The sequence below is a fragment of the Dermacentor silvarum genome, chromosome 3, assembly GCF_013339745.2.
Source record: "Dermacentor silvarum isolate Dsil-2018 chromosome 3, BIME_Dsil_1.4, whole genome shotgun sequence".
Lineage (NCBI taxonomy): Eukaryota > Metazoa > Arthropoda > Arachnida > Ixodida > Ixodidae > Dermacentor > Dermacentor silvarum.
Window position 1 is genome coordinate 40,240,438 of NC_051156.1, and position 21,314 is coordinate 40,261,751.

The 21,314-nt window shown below is 50.5% G+C and overlaps 1 protein-coding gene across 1 annotated transcript in view; it reads left to right on the forward strand.

Annotated features, from left to right (window-relative positions):
* LOC119443797 (uncharacterized) overlaps positions 1–21,314 on the forward strand; it is a 454,815-nt gene that overhangs the window by 99,696 nt on the left and 333,805 nt on the right. The gene's annotated exons all lie outside the window — the stretch shown is intronic.

Here is a 21,314-nt window from a genome sequence, read left to right on the forward strand (position 1 = left end):
AGCAGCCCAGGCAATCTCGAGATCGCGCCTCCCGGACGACTGGGGACGTTGCTGCAGCGCCGGGCCTCTTCACTACAATCGCCCCCTTCGCAAAAGGAGCCATCCTTGCGACTCATGGTGAACCTAGGCTGTCTTATAATACTCGCCTAAGACGACAAAGTAGACGGCTAAGTGGACAGCGGCCATCTTAAGTCTTGTTCCAATTCTGACGAAGGCGTCAAAGTAGACAGCTTCGCGAAGACAACATCGAAGTGATAAACTTTGCAGGGTACTTTCCTGTCTAAACAAGATTGCGGTTGAGCAGGATGCTTGGAAAGCCCACAGGAAGGTCATCTGCGCACAAGAAAATGTAGACGTGCTTTCCTACTCCCTTAATGTAAGTCACATCGGCGCAAGGACTTCAAATACAGAAATAATGCATGCTTTTCTCTACTTTTTCTTGTCGCCGCGAGGTGGCGTGCCGTCGCAGACGCGTCTATTTGTCGCCGCCCCGTTTCAAAGGGGATGCCAATAAATCATCATCATCATCATCATCATCATCATCGTCTTCCATACGTCATCCAGACGGCTCGAAACGCGTTCCACTACATGACCTCGAAGCTGTCTTGTCTCTCTCCTTAGCTGTCTACGTAGACAGTCTCCGATGCTGGTCAGAATTGGAACACGCCCATAGTATCAGTGGGTCGTAATACGGCTTCAGGTTTTGTACGTGGATGGTTTGACCACCACGACAGCGTTGGTCCCTAGGTGACGTGACAGGCCCGACAATTAGTACACAGGCGATGCCTGCGCTACGACGCGGTAGGGGTCCTCGATATTTGGAGAAAAGCTTGGATGAGCGATGCCACACAAGGGAGTCCGGAAGAAAGTGACAATGTGGGTGATCATCGTCACGTCGAGATTTTTGTTGTCATTGGTCGACGGCTGTAAAGGAACGGGCGAGCTGACGGCATACCTCGGCGCGGCGGGCAGCTTCAGAGATGGGCGTACATTCGGATGAGTCTGGTCTGTATGGAAGAATGGTGTCGACGACAGTCGAACGTTCGCGGCCATACACGAGGTAGAATAGGGAATACTTTGTAGTCACCTGCGCTGCAGCGTTGTAGGCCTGCGTGATGAATGGCAAAATGAGGTCCCCATCAGTGTGATCAGAGGCGCAGTATTTGGACAGATTGTCGCCAAGGGGGCGGTTACATCTTTCCGTCAGACCATTAGTTTGAGGATGGTAGGTGGTGGTGGTAGGATTGACGATGCGGCATTCAGCAAGGAGCGGGTTTTCGAGTTCACGTCCTCTATCGCTCAAAAGGACGCGAGGTCCGCCGTGACGTAGAACAATGTGTTTCAGGAGGAAGAACGCTATATCTCGAGCTGCGGCATCAGGCAGAGCAGCTGTTTCTCCGTATCGCGTCAAGTGGTCGATGGCGACGACTATCCGACGTTTCCGTAAGCCGTGCTCGGACGGCGTCCTTATACAGATCAATGCCAATGCAATCGAAGGGCCCAACAGGACACAGGCTTGGCTGGAGGGGACGAGAGACATGCTGAGCTGAAACCTTGCGGCGTTGGCACTCAGGGCACGACCGAATGTACTTGCACACAAAGGGTACATGCCACGCCAATAAAACCTGGAGCGAAGCCGGTTGTACATCTTCAAGACGCCCGCATGTGCACACTGCGGGTCAATGTGGAAGGCAGAACACATTTTACCACGAATATGTCGAGGTATGACCAGCAACCACTTGCGGGCGTCAGATACGTAATTCCTGCGATACAGAAGGCCATCCCGCATTTTGAAGTGAGAAGCTTGACGGCGCAAAGATCCAGAAGGCGGAGGAAGAGTCGACGAATTTCAAAAGAAGCGGATTAGAGCAATAATCCAGGCATCTGTGTGTTGCCCCGAAGCCATGTCGCAGCCTGCTGGGAACAAATGCACTTGGTGAACAACAGATATGCAGGGATCGCTTTTGGTTGACGCGGGTGAACGGGAAAGCGCGTCGGCATCGGTATGACGGCGGCCAGACCAGCAGACAATGCGCACGCCGAAATCTTGCAACTGCAAAGCCCAGCGAGCTAATCGGCCTGAGGGGTCCTTCAACGTGGACAGCCAACAAAGTGCATGGTGGTCTGCAATTATGTCGAAGGGGCGACCATAGCCATAGGGACAAAATTTATCAAGTGCCCAGATTATGACCAAACATTCCTTCTCCGTAGCGGAATAATTCATCTCTGCTTTGGTGAGGGTGCGGCTTGCGCATGCAACGACTGACTGGCGAAACCGGATTTGCGCTGCGCGAGCACAGCGCTGAGTCCAACACCGCTGGTGTTGGTGTGTACTTCGGTCGGAGCTGTGGGGTCGAAGTGACGCAGTATCGGCGGCGAGGTTCGTAGATGACGCAACTCTTGGAAGGCATCGTCACAAGCGGCCGACCAGGCGTAATCGTTCAAGTCGCTCCGTAGAAGCTCATTCAAGCAAGTGGTAATAGAGGCGAAATTCCGAATGAAGCGGTGAAGTAAGAACAGAGGCCAAGGAAGCTGCGAAGTTCTCTTACGAAGGACGGTTCGAGAAAATCAGCAACTGCATGGAGCTTGGCAGCGTCAAGAACAATACCGTGTTTAGATACTACATGGCCATGAAGGGTGAACTGACTTGCGCCAAAGTTGCACTTCTTCAGGTTGAGCTGAAGGCCGGTGTCAGTTAGACACTGTAACACTTCATCCAGCTTAGAGAGATGGGTGAGAAAATCGGTGAAAAGATGACCACATCGTCTAAGTAGCAGAGGCAGGTTTGCACTTGAGACCACGCAAAAGGTTGTCCATCATAGGCTCAAATGTTACAGGGGCGTTGCAAAGCCCGAAAGTCATGACAAGAAATTCATATAGGTCGTCTGGTGTTACAAAGGCAGTTTTAGGTTCGTCTTCTGGTGCCATGGGGACTTGCCCATAAGCGCTGCGTAAGTCGATAGACGAGAACTCCGCGCTTTGGAGGCAGTCAAGGGCGTCCTCAATTCTCGGAATAGGGTAAACATCTTTACAAGGTATTTTGTTAAGACGACTGTAACCGACACACAATCGAATCGATCCATCCTTCTTCTTAAGGAGAGCAACGGGAGATGCCCAATAGTTATCCGAAGGCTGAATGACGCCGCGCTTGAGCATGTCAGCTACTTTGTTGTTGATAACACGGCGCTCTGTCGCGGATGCACGAAATGGTGTTTGTCGCAGTGGCGCGTTCGTGCCCGTGTCGATGCAATGACACAGTTGACATGCGGCGCAAGAGAACATGCTGGCAGTCGAAGGCTGAACGGAACTTGTCGAGAAGGCTTAGAAGCTGGGCGCTTTTTCGAAACAGTCAACGTGTCGAAGATTGAGCTATGTGGAACATCGGGCGAAGTTGGCTCTTGCGCGGGGCGTCAGGTCACTACTGGGACCTCATGAGTGGCGATGGAACCAGTTGGTATGTCAATGATGGCCGCAGGGTCGACACACTGGCACGTGGCCAACGTACTCCCCATGCAACAAAGTGAGGGGACATAAAAATTGGTTGGAGACGAGCAGTCTGCTGACGCCGGCATGAACTTCTAAAAGAGCGAAAGGCAACGGGAAACATTTCCTAGGAATGAAAATGGGTAAGGGCGTAAACGCGCCTGCATCGGCAACACCGTGTCAAGGGCAGAGGAGTGCGGTGGAATTGTAACGTCTTCGGACACAAATACTTCATCTTAAATTCACGAGTGTCAATGATCGGAGCACGTGTGAAATTCTAATTCAGCACAAGAACAGTCGATGACGGCCTTATTAGCGGAAAGAAAGTCCGAGCCCAAAATAAGATCGGGGGAACAAGAACACAGCACCAAAAATTCGACGATGTAGTAGAGGCCGTTAATGGGAACACTAGCAGTACGGGCAGCTGCAGGCGTGATGCGGTATTTGCTGGCAGTACGAAGGGATATGCTTGACAGTGGTGTCGTAACGTTTCTGAGCTAACAGCAAAGTTTGGCACTAATAACGGAAACTGCGGCACCAGTGTCGACGAGCCCGAGTGCAGCAACGCTGTCCACATATAAGTCAGTAACATTAGTCGGAGAAGGGAGAGGCCTTAGTCTGCTCGTGGGTGACGCAGTTCTTGCCTCTGTACCTGCGGCGATTAGTTTTCCCGTTCCGGCGTAGAAGGACCTCGACGCATCAGTGAAAGCGAGCGGCGTCGAGGCGATGGCGAACGGCGGTCAACAATAGGTCGGTGGTCCGTGAATAAAGGTGCGGAGGACGGTGGGTATGGTGAAACATATGATTCGGTGTCGAAGTTACGGATAGTAGGATGTTGCGCGGCGACGGCAAAATCGTGCAGCGTGGCCAGGTTGACCACACGCAAAACATATTGGCCGGTTGTCAGGAGTGCGCCATTGTCCAATGCCCGCGAGGGATTCGTCAGACACAGGCGGGCGACCCGTGAGAAGACACTGTCTGCAGAGTTCGCCGAAACTCTGGCAAAGCTCAATGACCTGAGAAGCTGCGCCAGGGTTTTTGGACAGCAGCATATGAAAGGCATCGTTGGAAAAGCCCATCGTGATGTGACGTACCTTGTCTGAGTCCGCGATCGTCGAGTGGACATGCCGGCAGATGTCGGCGATGTCCTCTATGTAGCTGGTGAACGTTTCACCAGTTTGCTGGGATCGGCTTCGTAGGCGTAGAGTTACTGTATATGCTCCCTACGGAGCATACAGCACGGAGCATATACAGTAACTCTACGTAGGCGTTGTTCAGCGCAAGAGTTCAGCGCGAGAGGGGTATTCTGCAAGAGTCCACTTAGTGAACTGTCCACTTTAATTGTTGCGATTGGCTCCACCGGCATGAGCGAGGAGCCAGCCAGTCTCCTTCTCACTCGTGCCGCTGGAGCCAATGGCGACAGCCGAAGTGGGCAGTCCACTAAGTGGGCTCTTACAGAATACCCCCCCCCCCTCCCACACACACACACACACACACACACACACACACACACGCACACGCACACGCACACGCACACGCACACGCGCACGCGCACGCGCACGCGCACGCGCACGCGCACGCGCACGCACACACACACACACACACACACACACACACACACACACACACACACACACACACACAACTTGCGCGATGCCGGTTTTGAAGCAAGCCCACGTGAGGAGATCGGCTTCGTGGTTTTTAAACAGCTTGGCGACGCCCATTAGAAGATTACGTTGGTGGGCTTTCGGGGCCCGTCCTATTTGTTGGTGGTGTTCGCTCTTTCATACGATTCCAGCCAAACTTCAACGTCTTTCTCACCGGTGCCGCTGAAGCTGTCAGGTTTTCACTAACGCTGGGCACCGGCACCTACGATGGCTCGTGCAATCGGTTGGGATGTCGGGCTGGCGTAGTCAGGCATGACGGACGGCAGAGTTGGGTTGCGTAATTCCAGGTTGGGAAAAACCGCAACACCGCCACCAAAATCTAATGTGAACAAAGGACAAGAAACGCGAGCAGCAGGCAGCGTTGGCAGCGCCTCCCCGACGACTGGCGATGTGGCTGCAGCACCGGGCATTCCTCTTCACTACAATAATAAAACGTGGAGGTGTCTTGCCTGGCCCAAGAATACCCAGGCCTAATTCTCTAATGTTAAACTCTCATATAACACTGATCAAGTAGATTAACATATTGTAACGGATACGAAATGCAGGCACAAAAAGAGAGAAGAGAAGACGAAGAGAACGAAGAGCTCGAGAGGCCGGACTGCGCTACGATCACGCTCCGATCATCGCCCATCTCCTGTAAAATAAAACCATTTCTTCACAACTCTTCGTAACAGTTGTGGTGGAAGGTGCGGGGTAATCGACACCCGAAGACGGAGGCTGAACCACAAGTTCTTCGACGGAGCCGTCGCCTTGCTGGACTCCCACCGAATACACCGGAGTTAAACATGTCCTACGACGCAGACGAACAACGGCCTATTCCGACTGCTGCGCCGACCAGTTCTGTTCAGCAACTGAGAGATGCGCGTCTCTTCGCCGGAAGACCGGACGAAGACGTCGAGGAATGGCTCATCCATTATCACCGGGTGAGTGCAGCCAACAAGTGGAACAGCGCTTCTCAGCTATCGAACGTCGTGTTCTTTCTAACGGATACTGCGTTGATGTGGTTCGACAATCACGAGGAAACGTTAACGACATGGGGCAGATTTGTTTCTGAAATCAAAGACCGATTCGGCGACTCCGCGACGAAAAAGAAAAGGGCAGAACAGACGCTACTGCAACGCGCGCAAGTGCCAGGCGAAACCTGCACGACCTACATTGAGGCAGTAATAAAACTGTGTAGGATGGTAGATTCTCGAATGTCTGAGGAAGACAAAGTCGGGCACATCTTAAAAGGAATTGCTGAGAATGTTTATGGCAAGGAATCAAACCACTCAAGGTGACACAAGACATTAGACATATTTCAAGGGTGCACGATTACACCACTCCGATGAACAACATAGCCCTACAGTTTCCTCATCGCAAAAGACACCCTGGCTTCCGTCGCCGACATCATTCGGCACTGTCGAACTTTCGAGCAACTGAAGACGAGGCGCATCACGCCGAAGTTTGGCAGGCTAGCCAATGTGACGACAGTTGCAAACGTAGAGAGCAACCAGCCCCTCGATCTTGCAGCAACGATCCGACAAATAGTTAGGGAGGAACTCAGCCTGCACGGACAAGTGACACACCAAGGCACTCATAGCTTCCGTTTACCACCAGATTTCGAGCCAAACGTGGCATCCTTCTCCCCGTATCCTGCGGCAAGGGGCGTTGAGGATTATGAACTCGCGCCCCGACAGCAGCCACGTCTCTACGACACAGGCCCTACTTATGACGCTCAGCCACAACGAGAACAGCCGCGTTTTTACCCCCGAAGCCCTGTGACTTCTGTGAGGCCGCGCCAAGAACAGCACCGACCCTACTACCACGACATGGCTTATAATCGATATAATGGATTTAAGCGAGCAGCAGACACACATTATTCACATGACAACGAACTTTCTCGCCGCCCGCAGCAGGCTAGCATTCGCTTCGAGGAAGATGCTGTCAACCGCGACCCTCCCGTGTACTACAACTGCGGTTCCACAGGCCTATATTGCTCGGTATTGTCGCCAAGGCCGTCAATCACGAAGGACACCACCGATGTTCTCGCCACCCGGAACCCGTACTTCATATGACTTGCGGACGACCGATTTGCTTCCAATGGACCGCTTCTCGCGCGCGACCAAACGCAGCGATTCGCCAGCATCTGAGCGCAGTTTGACGCCACCAAATAACCGTCCCCGTCGCTCTCCGTCCCCTCGGCGCCGTTCTTCCTCACCACCGCCGGGAAACTAGCATCCGCGGCCAATGGAGGTGAGGTCGCCGGACAGTCTTTGGAAGAAATAGCTCTGCCTGTTGTGATGCACAAAAACAAAGTGAATGTGTTGATTGACGGAATACCGACCATATCGTTAGTTGACACTGGAGCAACTGTGTCTGTGATGAGCCTCGCTTTCAAAAACCGTCTAGGCCACAAAGTTGTTTTCTTGGAACGACGGTATTGCCTTTCGTGGAGTAGGCGGCGAGCGGCTTTATCCCCTTGGTGTTTGTGCTGTGAGTGTTTTGTTGGCTGGGAAATTGTTTGAGTCGGAATTCCTTGTTCTTTCTCATTGTTCACGCGATGTTATTCTTGGTATCAATTTTCTTAAACAATGCGGTGCTTCCGTGGACTGTGGTTGTGGCGAAATATCGTTAAACAAGTTATTTATATCAGCACGTCCCGAACAAAGCTCGCGTGGGGAAGACAGGGACACAGACACGCTCAATGTTCTTGATGAAGTGATTGCACCATCGTGGTGCCTGACGCCCGTTCGTGTTTTTGCAAATACTGTTGACGCTGATTGTAGTTGACTTTGTAGTTAGGCCTCTCCGCATAAACTGTGCTAAAAAAAGTATACTTGTGCCCTGCTCTGTCGTGTGCATGACGAAAGGAGTCGCCACATTGTGGGCGCTGAACTGTTCATCCACGCCGGTTGTCCTCCCTCGCGGTATGAAAATCACTCTATTCGATGAAGCCGCATGTAGCTCAATAGCGGCACTAACTGCGGACGTCTCTACAGCTTGCTCTCCTTGCGATAATCGCCATTCTGAAGAGTTAATGCTTGGCATGATCAGCAAGGCTCTCTGTACATCGGAACGGCAAGCACTGGTACAGGTCCTTGCCAGGCATGAGGCTGCATTCGACTTCACGCATGGAGATGCACCCCTTCATTTACCGTCGTCCATCCCTTCATTTACCGTCTTCCCGCGCACGTCACCGAATAGATACCGGCTCAGAACACCCTATCCGCCAGAAGCCCTACCGAGTGTCATCCTCCGAGCGCAAAGTTATTGCAGAGCAAGTCAAGGAGATGATGAACGAAGGTGTCGTTCAACAGTCGTCTAGCCCATGGGCAGCCCCAGTAATCCTGGTCAGGAAAAAAGATGGCTCCTGGAGATTCTGCGTAGATTACAGACGTCTGACGCAGTGACAAAGAAGGATGTCTATCCGCTACCACGAATCGATGACGTCATTGATTGCTTGCATGCTGCTTCATACTTCTCAACACTTGATTTGCGATCGAGGTATTGGCAAATACCTATGGACCCTGCCGACAAGGTAAAGACCGCTTTCGTGACTCCAGATGGCCTATTCGAATTTAATGTTATGCCTTTTGGCCTTTGCAATGCTCCTGCCACCTTCGAAAGATTCATGGACACAGTACTACATGGTCTAAAGTGGGAGATATGCATGTGTTACCTCAATGATGTTGTAATATTTGGCCACACGTTTGAAGAACACAACGAACGCCTCAGCCTTGTTCTCGACTGCATCGAAATAGCTGGACTGGTTCTGAACTAAAAAAAATGTAGGTTTGGTGAACGCCAAACAGTGGTCCTGGGACACTTAGTCGACAAGGATGGCGTCAGACCCGATCCTCGTAAGATTGAAGCGGTGAGCGCCTTCAAGCCACCACAGTCAGCAGGAGAACTTCGCTCATTCGTTATGTTCGTATTTCCGTCGTTTTGTTCCCCGGTTTGCCGACATCGTTTACCCATTGACAAGTATTTTCCGACAAGATGCGGCCTTCCATTGGACAGCAGAGTGTGACGCTTCATTCTCTCAATTGAAGTTTATACCATAGTCCCTTAATAGCTTTTTTCTGGTCACGAAACTCCTGCGTCAGTTTGATATAGAGCCAGCGCCTGCCGCTAGGGGCGCCGTAGTAAAAGAAAGGCCAGCAAGCCGAGCGGCCGCCGCAGGCGGCAGCGGTAGTTTTTTCTGCTCTGGTCGTGTTGCGGCCTAAAGCCGAGCTTCTTTTCGATTGTAATTGCATTATATTTTGTCGTGGCAGTTACAGTATCCAAACTTGAACATCTGAGTGTTTTCTAACCGAAATCAAGGTGCGTACAAAAAGTAAACAATCTCAGTCAGTTGGCGGCTCCGTGTGTCAGCAGACGACGCGCATAGAATTCTTCTGAGCAATCTGTCGTTAGTTGGCCCAACCGGCTTCGGTTAACAACTTTTAAGCGACTTTTATGCGCTGTACAAAGTATAAGACATTATAGCGGCGTGGCGTTGCCAGTAAACGACAACCTGAGCTCAAGGTCGTGTGCTTTTACTGAATTCCGATTGCACTCGAGCCGTTCAGGCGATGGTGACAGATTCTAATCGCACGTAGCAAAATGTTCTATGACGACAGAATTAGTTTGGAACAGGTACACCGCCAAGATGTAGCCGTGAATGAAATGCTTGCTTGAAGGCAAGTATTGTCATTTCCATGTATCGCGCAAGCTTTGTTAGTTTTCGTGCGTATTACTCCAAATGTGCGACAAAGCTTTCAAACGCGATTTTCGTTGTCAATATACCCTATGAAAACCCAAACGGATTATTATGCCCGACTGACTCAGCACTGCGCTTATTTATCTCTAACTCCCACAAGCAGAGTGACGAGGATTGACGGTCCGTTGCACTCAGTACCATATCTCCTCGGCGAACTGTGACGCTAATAGTATGTGAATTGCCAGCTTTCTTTGAAGCAAATGTAGCCGTTGAACTCGCGAAAATACTTATGACAAATAACATTTATATTTTGATTTCCCTGAGCACTGCTGTAGCGTAGAGCTCAAAAACGATCTGAAAGTTGTTTTAATACAGCAAACTGACATCTTGTTTTTTCCTGTTGTACTAAGTTCCTAACGTCCCATTTATCACGGCTGGAAGCCTACTTTGTTTCAGGAAACAAAATTACTTCAGTGGCATGCCCCTTATTTTTGTGAGCTGCACAGCGCTGAGGTAGCAACCTTAAGCAAATGTTAGAATTGTCAATAGCTGTTGCTATCAGCATGCGAAATGCATAGGCAAGAACTGAAACTAAGTGGCTATGCGAATAATTTGCCTCTATAAATATCAATCAACACAGACAGTGCAATCATGGTTATAGGCCATAAATATTTTATTGTTTAAACCAGGACAAAGTTTTCATATGTGCCTATGTTCTCATGGAGGCCTACTAATAGGCACCGATTTTATTTGCCATCTATAAATGAAACAAATCTTGTAATCAGAACAGGCTACTGAGAATCTCAAACACACACACAGACATACGCACACACGCACACACACAGGCCGTCGAAAAACTCGAGGAATGGCAGTAGGCCTGGGGCGCAACTTGTCCCTCGGCAACGATACGGCGTCACCGTTTATCGTGAAATCGTCCGTACGGAGATGGATGATGGATCATAGTGATTTCACGCACAGACGCACATACTTGGACTCGAAGCTGAAATCGTCCGTTTCTTGCCGTGGTGTGGCTCGCTTCCAATTCTCGAAGTGCCCACGAACACTCGGCATGCAAAATAGCGATACTTTTTCGGTAGTGCCTTTGTAGCCGGAACGGCCGCCCCGCACACAACACCTGAACGGCATCGTCAGACGAACGAGCCACTTTAATTGTAGAACGCCAGAATTCAGATCTTGCCTAAAAATCAATCACAAATATAAAGTACAGCGTCCAAACTTTCAGCCCACGCCGGCCGCATCTGCAGTCTCTCCTGGTTTAACACCGAGAAAGGTGGCCTCTCAGCGGCAGTGGCGCCGCAGCGCGCCGGCTTCATGCAACATATCAAGCTCTCCCATAGAGTGACGGCGGAGTTTCGTGACCAGAAAAGTATTGAGGGACCATGTTTATACTAATGTCAGCACCCCTCTTGCGTCACTTCGATCCATCTTGCCTGACTGAAGTTCACACTGATGCTAGTGGAATCGGGATAGGCGCGGTGCTTGTACAACGTCACAGTGGCGCAGAACATGTTGTCGCATATGCCAGCCGTTGCTTGAGCAAATCTGAACGCAATTATACGGTTACGGAACAAGAATGCCTGGCAGCTGTTTTCGCTGTACAGAAGTTTCGGCGTTATCTTTACGGTAGACCATTCAAGATTATCACCGACCATCATTCTTTATGCTGGCTGGTCGGTTTGCGTGATCCCTCTGGTCGCCTCGCACGTTGGGCGCTGCGCCTCCAGGAATACGACTTTGTGGTGTTGTACAAGAGTGGCCGTCGTCACGCTGACGCAGACTGCCGCTCTCGGATTCCTCTTGCAACTACCGACTGCGATGCTGAGAATTTTGACGACTGCCTCGCTGCTGTTACTTGTACGTTCCCTGATGCGGCAGACTTTCAGCGAGAACAACGGAATGATCTTACCCTCGATCCGCTTTTTGTTGCCGCCCGTACTTCTCAAGGCAGTGGTCGCTTTACTGTCCGTGATGAGTTGATTACTCCGGGCATGGAGCGCATTTTCTGCTTGTTGTCCCCGAGAGTCTCCGCTCCGACGTTCTACGCGCCATGCATGACGATGTGACATCCGGACATTTCGGCTTCGTACGAACGCTACACGGCACGCAGGAGCGCTTTTACTGGCCCAAGATGTACGAAACAACCAAGCGCTATGTCGCTAGTTGTGAAACGTGCCAACGTCACAAGCGACCCACCACCGCAACCCCGGGTCCCCTTCGACCATTGACACGGCCTAGTACGCCGTTCGAGCAAGTAGGCATTGACCTTTTGGGTCCATTCCCGCTATCCAACAAGAACCGTTGGATAATTGTCTGCGTAGACCATCTTACATGGTATGCAGAAACTGCAGCCATACCCTCTTCCACTGCTGCTTGCGTGGCGGTCTTCCTGCTGCGTTCCGTGGTCCTTCGTCATGGCCCACCACGTGTCATCATCAGCGACCGCGGTCGCCAAGTTCACTGCTGATGCCATTGAAGAGTTACTTCGTTTGTGCACTTCACAGTTCCGGCATTCCACGCCGTATCATCCACAGACCAATGGCCTCGTTGAAAGGACAAACAGAACGCTGACCAACACGCTTGCCATGTACGTCTCCTGCAATCACAAGAACTGGGACGACGTGCTACCCATCATCACTTACGCATATAAGACGGCAAAACACGAAACCACGAACTATAGCCCATTTTATCTCCTGTATGCAAGGTAATTACCGCGAAGCCCTCTGGACACTTTACCCTTCGTTCTGCACAATGACGATTCTGTATCGAAGACTTTGTGTCTCGCCGAAGAAGCCCGTCGAATAGCTCGTCTTCGTACTCTGGCCTCGCAAAGTCGTTTGAAAGAGTGATACGACGACCGTCACGTACAAGTATCATTTGAAAAAGGTGACTTCGTCCTTCTTTGGACACCGCAACGCAAGCGTGGATTGTGGCAGAAGCTCTTGTCACAATATTCAGGCCCATTTGTAGTTGTGGACCGCCTGAGCGAACTCACTTACGTAATAGCTCGCCTCCTGTGCAATGGTCGGCGATCAAGCAGAACTCAGCTGACTCACATTGCTCGCCTGAAGCCTTTCTACCCTGCTTGTCCATCCTGACTCACCCCACGGGCTTCGTCTGCTTGCGGGGAAATGTAACGGATACGAAAGGCAGGCACAAAAAGAGAGAAGACGAAGAGAACGAAGAGCTCGAGAGGCCGGACTGCGCTACGAACACGCTCCGATCATCGCCCATCTACTGTAAAATAAAACCATTTCTTCACAACTCTTCGTAACAATATTACTGGCTCTCAGTGTCAAATGTTTACTTGAAATCAGATCGTTAAATTGGCTTTCTTGCCAAAAATCTGAAAGATGTTTATCGGTGAATATAAAAACTATAACGAACGAAAGGATCGGTTCTATAAAGAAAGCGCATTTCAAGAAAGTGTTGAAAAATAATTATATATTTCACGCAAATGACATTGTCGAATAAACAACCATTCTTCCAGAATTTAAGCACATTTATTAAGAGTCACGAAATAGCCATATCTATTCAGCACCCGGAAACTAATTCTAAAATAATGTGACTGCGTGCACTGTGCTTGCATTGTGACTGAGTTTGCGCCATGCACCAAATTAGGGCAAGATGATTGAGGAAAATTGGAGATACTGGAAATGCTCTGCAAAAATTTCGCACCGAGAACAGATCCGTTAACTGGCCCATCTGTAGTCGTCGTTAGACAGTTGTACATATATCGAGTGCAAAAAAAAACAATTTGATCATGTGACAAAGCCGGCTTGGCATTAGTGGATGGCTCTGTTTGTAAAGTTTTTTCGCTCTCCCCCTTTGAGTGTCTTCCAATATTTATTCCGCTAAGAAAGGAATAAATCGATTGTTGCAAGTAGCGCTCTGTCGTGTGTGTTCCTCATGTGTGTCTCTCGTCTAAAATGTTGCGCATTCCAAGCTCTAGTGTACACATATGCTGATTCGTCATACATGCGTTTTCTTCTGCCTTCACGAGCGCCAGCGCAGAAAGTGACTGCCATACCCCTTTCCTGCCCGAAGGGGAGATGGCTGCTGTTTCCGACTGCTCCACCATAGCATGTGCGCCCCGAAGCTCTTGCGCCAGAGCAAATGCACCTCTGAGCTACACTCTTAGAAAATATGCGTAAAAAAGTAACAGGTGTATTCACTAAAGTACCATCCATTGCTACCAATCTTTGCCAGCTCTTTACTGCTCACAATAATTTAGACTTACCGTAAGTGGTGCCTTTTTTTTATCAGGTGGTATTCATAACGCCATCCGCCGTGGTTGCTCAGTGGCTATGGTGTCGGGCTGCTGAGCACCAGGTCGCGTGATCGAATCCCGGCCACGGCGGCCGCATTTGGATGGGGGGGACATATGAAAACACCGGTGTACTTAGATTTAGGTGCATGTTAAAGAACCCCAGGTGGTCCAAATTTTCGCAGTCCCCCTCAACGGCGTGCCTCATAATCAGATCGTGGTTTTGGCACGTAAAAACCAATATTTAATTTAATTTTTATTCATAGCGCCGTCACATCCTGCTGTGTTGTTGCAGCATTACTGCGACGTTTAGATAAAGTATAGTTCTAGCATTACGTTCGAATAATAGCCAATTGCTGCGTTGTCACATATGTGAGCAGAGTGTATACATTGTGTAAAAATAAATTGGCAACTTAGTTTTGTATCCATATATAAAAGTGCGCACCGGTACATCCTGTGCCCCAAAATGATGTAGGCATAAATGCAACGATCAGGATACTGTACGCGATGCGTTACTAAGAACGACTTTACTTGCATTTTGGGGCATCGGATCTACCGGTGCGCACTTTTTTATCTCGGCAAAAAACAGATTCCAATTTCATTGTTACTTCTTTGTCGTTTGTTCCGTTCATGGCAGTGTAGCCAATCACATGCAAACAAATGTTCCTGGGATCACCCTTACGTGCCGTTATTTGAAGGTGTTAAAAGTATACCTAAACTGTGTTGCAATGCGGTTCTCGTTTATTATTTTCGCATACATATTTCTAGCACAAGTTTTTTAGAAGTTTATTTACCGCATAAGTACACTCAATTACAGCTGCAGAGGAAAAAGGTTAGCACAAGTAACCGATCACCCGATCAAATAAATTGCGGCACGCGACGCTTTTGTTCCCTAGCACACCGAAAACGAGAGTTCCAGGCAGCCGCACTTGGAGAAATGAATCATGTAACAGATAAGATAACAGTGTGCACAGGTAGAACAACACCATGTACCGCAATTTCCCTTCTCTGGTCATGGACCACTTGTGCTCATTTTTTTTCGCTGCATCTGTAGGTTAGCGGTGGAGATGGCAGGATGAAACCATCATAACGGAAGCTTCACAGGCACCACTTTCTTTAAAAAAGTATAACATATAGTACCCTTTTCAAACTGAAAATACCTAACTGTTTATTGTCAGAAGTGCCCCTTGTAAACAAAAAAAAAAGGACCGCATTAACTCTGCAAAGGCCGCTATGCCAGTGTCATCACGCTCTATAGTTTGTAAATTGATGGCCTCTGCTGAGGTCATGCACCACCTCCTTTGGGTGGTAATAGAGCTACCAGCGCCGTTATCTTTGGGTAGTAATAGAACTACCGGCGCAGTTACTAACCGCCCTTACTACAGTCGTGGTTACCATTGCGGGTATAACTGGCACGCCATTTTTTATAAAAGCGACATATTTTAGAAGAACTTGTTGTTGGGCGAGTTGGTACATATTAGCAAACATTGTTTAACTGCGCAAACAAACGGACCAGAGAGACAACATGGAACAAGGACGAACGCAATACAGGAGGGCGCACACAAAAACCATAGCCCGCTGTAGAACATACGTAGTCTAGAAGAACTGGTTGTTGGGCGAGTTGGTACATATTAGCAAACATTGTTTAACTGCGCGAACAAACGCACCAAAGAGACGGCATGGAACAAGGACGGACGCAATACAGGAGGGCGCACACAAAATCCATAGCCCGCTGTAGAACATACGTAGTCTAGAAGAACTTGTTGTTGGGCGAGTTGGTAGATATTGTTACGTGTGGAAAGACACAAATGAAAGAGGCTATTTACAATATATTTACACTGTAACCAAAACCGCCAGGCCGACACCTTCCTCGCACCAAAAGCCCAGACGCACGTCATCGTCTTTCTCGCGGCAGCTCGTCTCTTGGGCACCTCTAGATGATATCGTAATACTACCCCCCCCCCCCCCCCCCCAGCCCCGGTGGCAAAAGCGCCGTCACGGTGCTGTTAAATATCCAAGGCGCTTGGAGAGGTATAGGGTTTGAGTCGGGCGATGGGGACAGTATCACTGATCACAGCGGAGGACGTAGCGGGCGTGGCTAGAACGATTTCATAGGTGACATCGGTCACTTGGCGGAGCACGCGATATGGGCCCGTGTAACAGGAGAGCAGTTTTTCACAAAGGCCAACTTTACGCGATGATGACCAAAGCAACACGAGGGCATGCCGGGCGCAAAATGCACATCACGGTGACGGAGGTCATAGCGTTGCTTCTGTTTGTCTTGAGACACTTGCAGACGGGCACGCGCAAGTTGGCGAGCATGGTCAGCACGGGCGATTGCATCACGGGCATAATCGCTAGTTGAAGCTGTGGTGGACGGAAGCACAGTGTCTAGTGGTAGCGTCGGTTCTTGGCCATACAAGAGATAAAACGGGGGAAATTCCAGCAGTTTGAAGACGGGAAGAGTTGTACGCAAAGGTAATGTAAGGTAGAGCCAGGTCCCAGTCACGGTGGTCGGCTGAAACGTATTTCGATGGCATGTCTGTAAGGGTGCGGTTCAAACGTTCAGTGAGGCCGTTCGTTTGTGGGTGGTAGGAGGCGGTAATTTAATGCTGTATTGAGCAGGCACGCATGATGTCGTGAATGACTTTGGACATAAACGTACGGCCACGGTCGGTGAGCATTTGACGCGGAGCACCATGCATCAAAATGATATCGTGTAGGAGGAAGTCCGCAACATCAGTAGCGCAACTGGTCGGAAGAGCGCGTGTTGTGGCGTAGCGGGTCGCGTAGTCCGCAGTGACGGCAACCCACGTGTTTTCTGATGGAGATTCCGGAAATGGGTGGAGAATGTCTAAGCCGACACGATGGAAGGGCTCCGCAGGGATGTCGAGCGGCTGCACGTAACCATCGGGGAGCTGGGAAGGCTTCTCGCGTCGTTGGCAAAGCTCACAAGCGGCGACGTAACGCCGTACGGAACGTGCAAGGCCCGGTCTGAAAAAACGGAGATGTACTCGGTCATAGGTTCGAGATAAGCCAAGGTGTCCTGCCATTGGAGCGTCGTGAAGCTCTTCTAGAACGGCTCAGCGGAGGTGTTTAGGTACCAGAAGTAGTAACTAGGAGCCATCCGGATGAAGGTTACGACGGTATAGAGTACCGTCACGGAGGACGAAGAGGCGTAGAGTAGCATCGGTCAGAGCGTGTTCAAAACGGTCGATGAGTGCTCTGATGTAGGCATCACGACGTTGCTCGTCGGCGAAATTAAGGAGCTTGGATACTGATAAAACGCAAGCAGCAGCACTGTCAATATTAGAGGAGTCAGAGTCGTCAACAGGGTAATGCGACAAGCTGTCAGCGTCTTGGTGCAGCCGGCCAGACTTGTACACCATGGAATACGAGAACTCTTGTAGCCTCAAAACCCATCGACCAAGACGGCCTGTAGGATCTTTTAGCGATGAGAGCCAGCAGAGGGCATGATAGTCAGTGACGACGAAGAAAGGACGACCGTAAAGGTAAGGCCGGAACTTCGCAACTGCCCAGACTACAGCAAGGCATTCCCTTTCCGTAATGGAATAGTTGCGATCCGATGGTGATAGGAGGCGGCTTGCATAAGCAATAACGCGATCCTGGCCACGCTGACGCTGGGCTAAGACGTCACCTACGCCATGACCGCTGACACCTGTACGCAATTCTGTAGGGGCATCAGGGTCGAGGTGGGGGATAAGGGGTGGTGAGGTGAGAAGAGTGACGAGACGAGAGAAGGCGGTGGCTTCTGAAGTACCCCACGAAAATTGTACGCCTTTCTTCAACAAATTAGTGAGGGGTCTAGCAATTGCCGCAAAATATTGAATAAAACGACGAAAGTACGAGCATAGCCCAACAAAACTGCGAACGTCTGCGGCTGTCTTCGGAACGGGGAAATCACGGACAGCGCGAGTTTTGTCGGGATCAGGCAGTACTCCGGAAGCGTCGACCAGATGGCCTAGAACAGTAATTTGGCGGCGGCCAAAACGACATTTGGACGAGTTCAATTGCAGCTTCGCCTTTCGACACACATCAAGTATAGTTGTTAGACGCTCAAGGTGAGTGCCCAACGTTGGCGAGAAGACGATGACATCGTCGAGGTAACAAAGACACGTCGACCATTTAAAATCCTGGAGCAAGGAGTCAATCATACGCTCAAAGGTGGCAGGGCCATTCCATAATTCAAACGGCATTACTTTAAATTGGTATAGGCCATCAGATGTTATGAACGCGATTTTTTCTCTGTCCATATCGTCAACAGCAATCTGCCAGTATCCAGAGCGAAGATCAATAGAAGAGAAATAGCTGGAACCATGAAGGCAGTCAAGGGCGTCGTCGATACGTGGGAGCGGGTAGACGTCCTTCTTAGTAATTTTGTTCAAATGACGGTAGTCTACACAGAAGCGCCACGTGCCGTCCTTCTTAACCAACACCACAGGTGACGCCCAAGGACTCGAAGAAGGCTCAATGATGTCTTTATCTAGCATTTTGTTTACTTCATTTTGAATTACTCGGCGTTCCGACGCAGAAACTTGATACGGTCGTCGGTGAATAGGCGTAGCATCGCCAGTAGGAATCCGGCGCTTGACCGCGAGCGTCTGGCCTAAAGGGCGATCGTCGAAGTCGAAAATATCTCGGTACGACGATAACACTTGGCAAAGGTCTTCAGCCTGCGTAGAGGACAGGTCTGCCGCAACCATTTTCTTTATGTTGGGATCGGCGCCCGAGGCTGGCGTGAGGGGCCCGCCATGTTCGGAAGAAGCAGCGGTTGATAAAACTGCCACTAGATGGTTGCCGAGACAATCAACGTTGGCAAGGCAAATACCTTGCGAGAGAATTTGCTTTGCCAATCCAAAGTTAAAGATAGGCATGCGAGTGCAGTTATCAGTAATAGTAAGAACACTGTGAGGCACGGTGACGTCATACTGTAGTGGAATGTCGGGCAGAGGAGTGACGAGGTACTCGCCATCGGGAACACGTGGGGAAACACAGTTCAATATAGGCTAATGACTTTGGTGGCAGGCGAATAAAGCCGGTGGGTCGTAAGCGGCACTGGGGTACATCAGGAGGTTCTGCGAGAATCGGTAACTCAAGGCGAAGGGTACTGGCAGAGCAGTCAATAAGAGCAGAATGCGCAGAGAGAAAATCGAGGCCGAGAATTAGGTCGTGGGGGCAATGAACAAGCACGGTGAATAGGACAGGAGTGTGGCAGCCGGCGATGCTGACACGTGCCGTACACATGCTGACGCTAAGGACCGTACCTCCATCCGCAACGTGGACGACACGTGCCGACGCTGGGGTGAGGAGCTTTCTGAGTCGTCGTCGGAAGGCAGCACTCATAATAGAAATATGGGCTCCTGTGTCGATCAGTGCAGTGACAGGATAGCCGTCAACGTCAACGTCAAGAAGGTTTTGGTTCGTAGGCAACGTGAGCAGAGGATTTGAGGGCAGGGTCGACAACGCAGCTTCACCTCCAGAAGCTGCAGTGGCTTGTTTTCCAGCTGGATCCGGGAGGTGATGGGCGGCGAAGAAAAGCGGCGGGGTTGGGGCGAACGAGACTGATGGCGTCGAGGTGAGGGCGAGCGGCTGTAGCGAAGGTTCGGGGCGGGGCGGAGCCCTCCACTACGGCATGCCTCATAATCAGAACTGGTTTTGGCACGTAAAACCCCAGAAAGAAGAAGAAGGCGTCAGCGGCAGCGGGTTCATGGCGGGTAGCATAGGGAACAGTAGGTCGCAAGGTACGGGAATAAGCTTTGGCGTACATCCGAGCAGGTGGCCATCGTTTGCGGCAGTGACGAGCGACGTGGCCGATGCGACAGCAGTGTAAGCAGATCGGCTTGTCATCAGGGGTACCACATTCGGACGGGCTGCGGTATGGAGCAGAGAAGGGTGGCCGGGGACGAGGAGGGCCGCTAGAGAACTGGTGAACGCTGGGTTGTCATTGAACAAACGGAGGTCAGACCCATGTTCTGAAATTCCTGTCTGACGACGGCCTGAATCATGGCAATCGTGGTTGCAGGCGTATCGGGAGGCGTCGCGGAGAAGGCTGGTGAACAGGTGGCCTCGAGCTCGCGGCGAACAATACGGGCTACGGCATCACAGGTGGTCGTCTGACGCAGTCGTCCCTCACATGTCGACGTAGCAGCAGTGTTTGGTAGCCGCGTGATGTGGTGTGTGATACGGCGGCTCTTAACCTGTTCAAGGCGACGGCATTCTTTTATTATGGCGTCGATAGTCGACACGTTGCTGAAAACAAGCAAATTGAAAGCTTCGTCGGCGATGCCCTTTAGCACATTAGCCACTTTATCTGCTTCAGACATATTGTCGCCAGCTTCGCGGCATAGAGCCAAAACGTCGAAGATGTATGAAACGTAGGGCTGTGTATATGTCTGAACACGAGACGCAAGAGCCTTTCTCGCGGCAACCTTGCGCCCAATGGGGTCACCGAACAGTTCCCGTAGCTTTTCTTTGAAACTGTCCCAACTGGTTAACCTATCTTCATGAGTTTGGTGCCACACGCGTGGGGTGCCTGCCGAGGTAAAAGATGACATTGGCGAGCATAATCGTTGGGTACCACCTGTTATTAGCACTGGCGTATTCATATACCTTGATCCATTCGTCAACGTCCTGTCCCTCCAGGCCAGAGAACACACCAGGATCGCGATGTTGGGCAACCGTGACGATTGGAGCAGGTGGACGAGCCAAAGCCGTTGTAGATGCGGTCTCGTCACCGGGAGGCATGGTGACAAGCTCGATGTACCGACCACTTCGGAGTTCCATGGAAGGACGGGGATCGCAATCCTCCACCATGATGTTATATGTGGAAAGACACACACGAAAGAGGCTATTTACAATATGTTTACACTGGAACCAAAACCGCCAGGCCGACACCTTGCTCGCGCCAAAAGCCCAGACACATTTCGTCGTCTTTCTCGTGGCGGCTCGTCTCTTGGGTATCTCTAGATAATATAGTAATAATGTTAGCGAACATTGTTTAACTGCGCGAAATAATGCACCAAAGAGACGGCATGGAACAAGGACGGACGCAATACAGGAGGGCGCACACAAAAACCATAGCCCTCTGTAGAACATACGTAGTCTAGAAGAACTTGTGTCGGGGCGATTTGGTACATATTAGTGAACATTGTTCAACTGCGCAAACAAACGGACC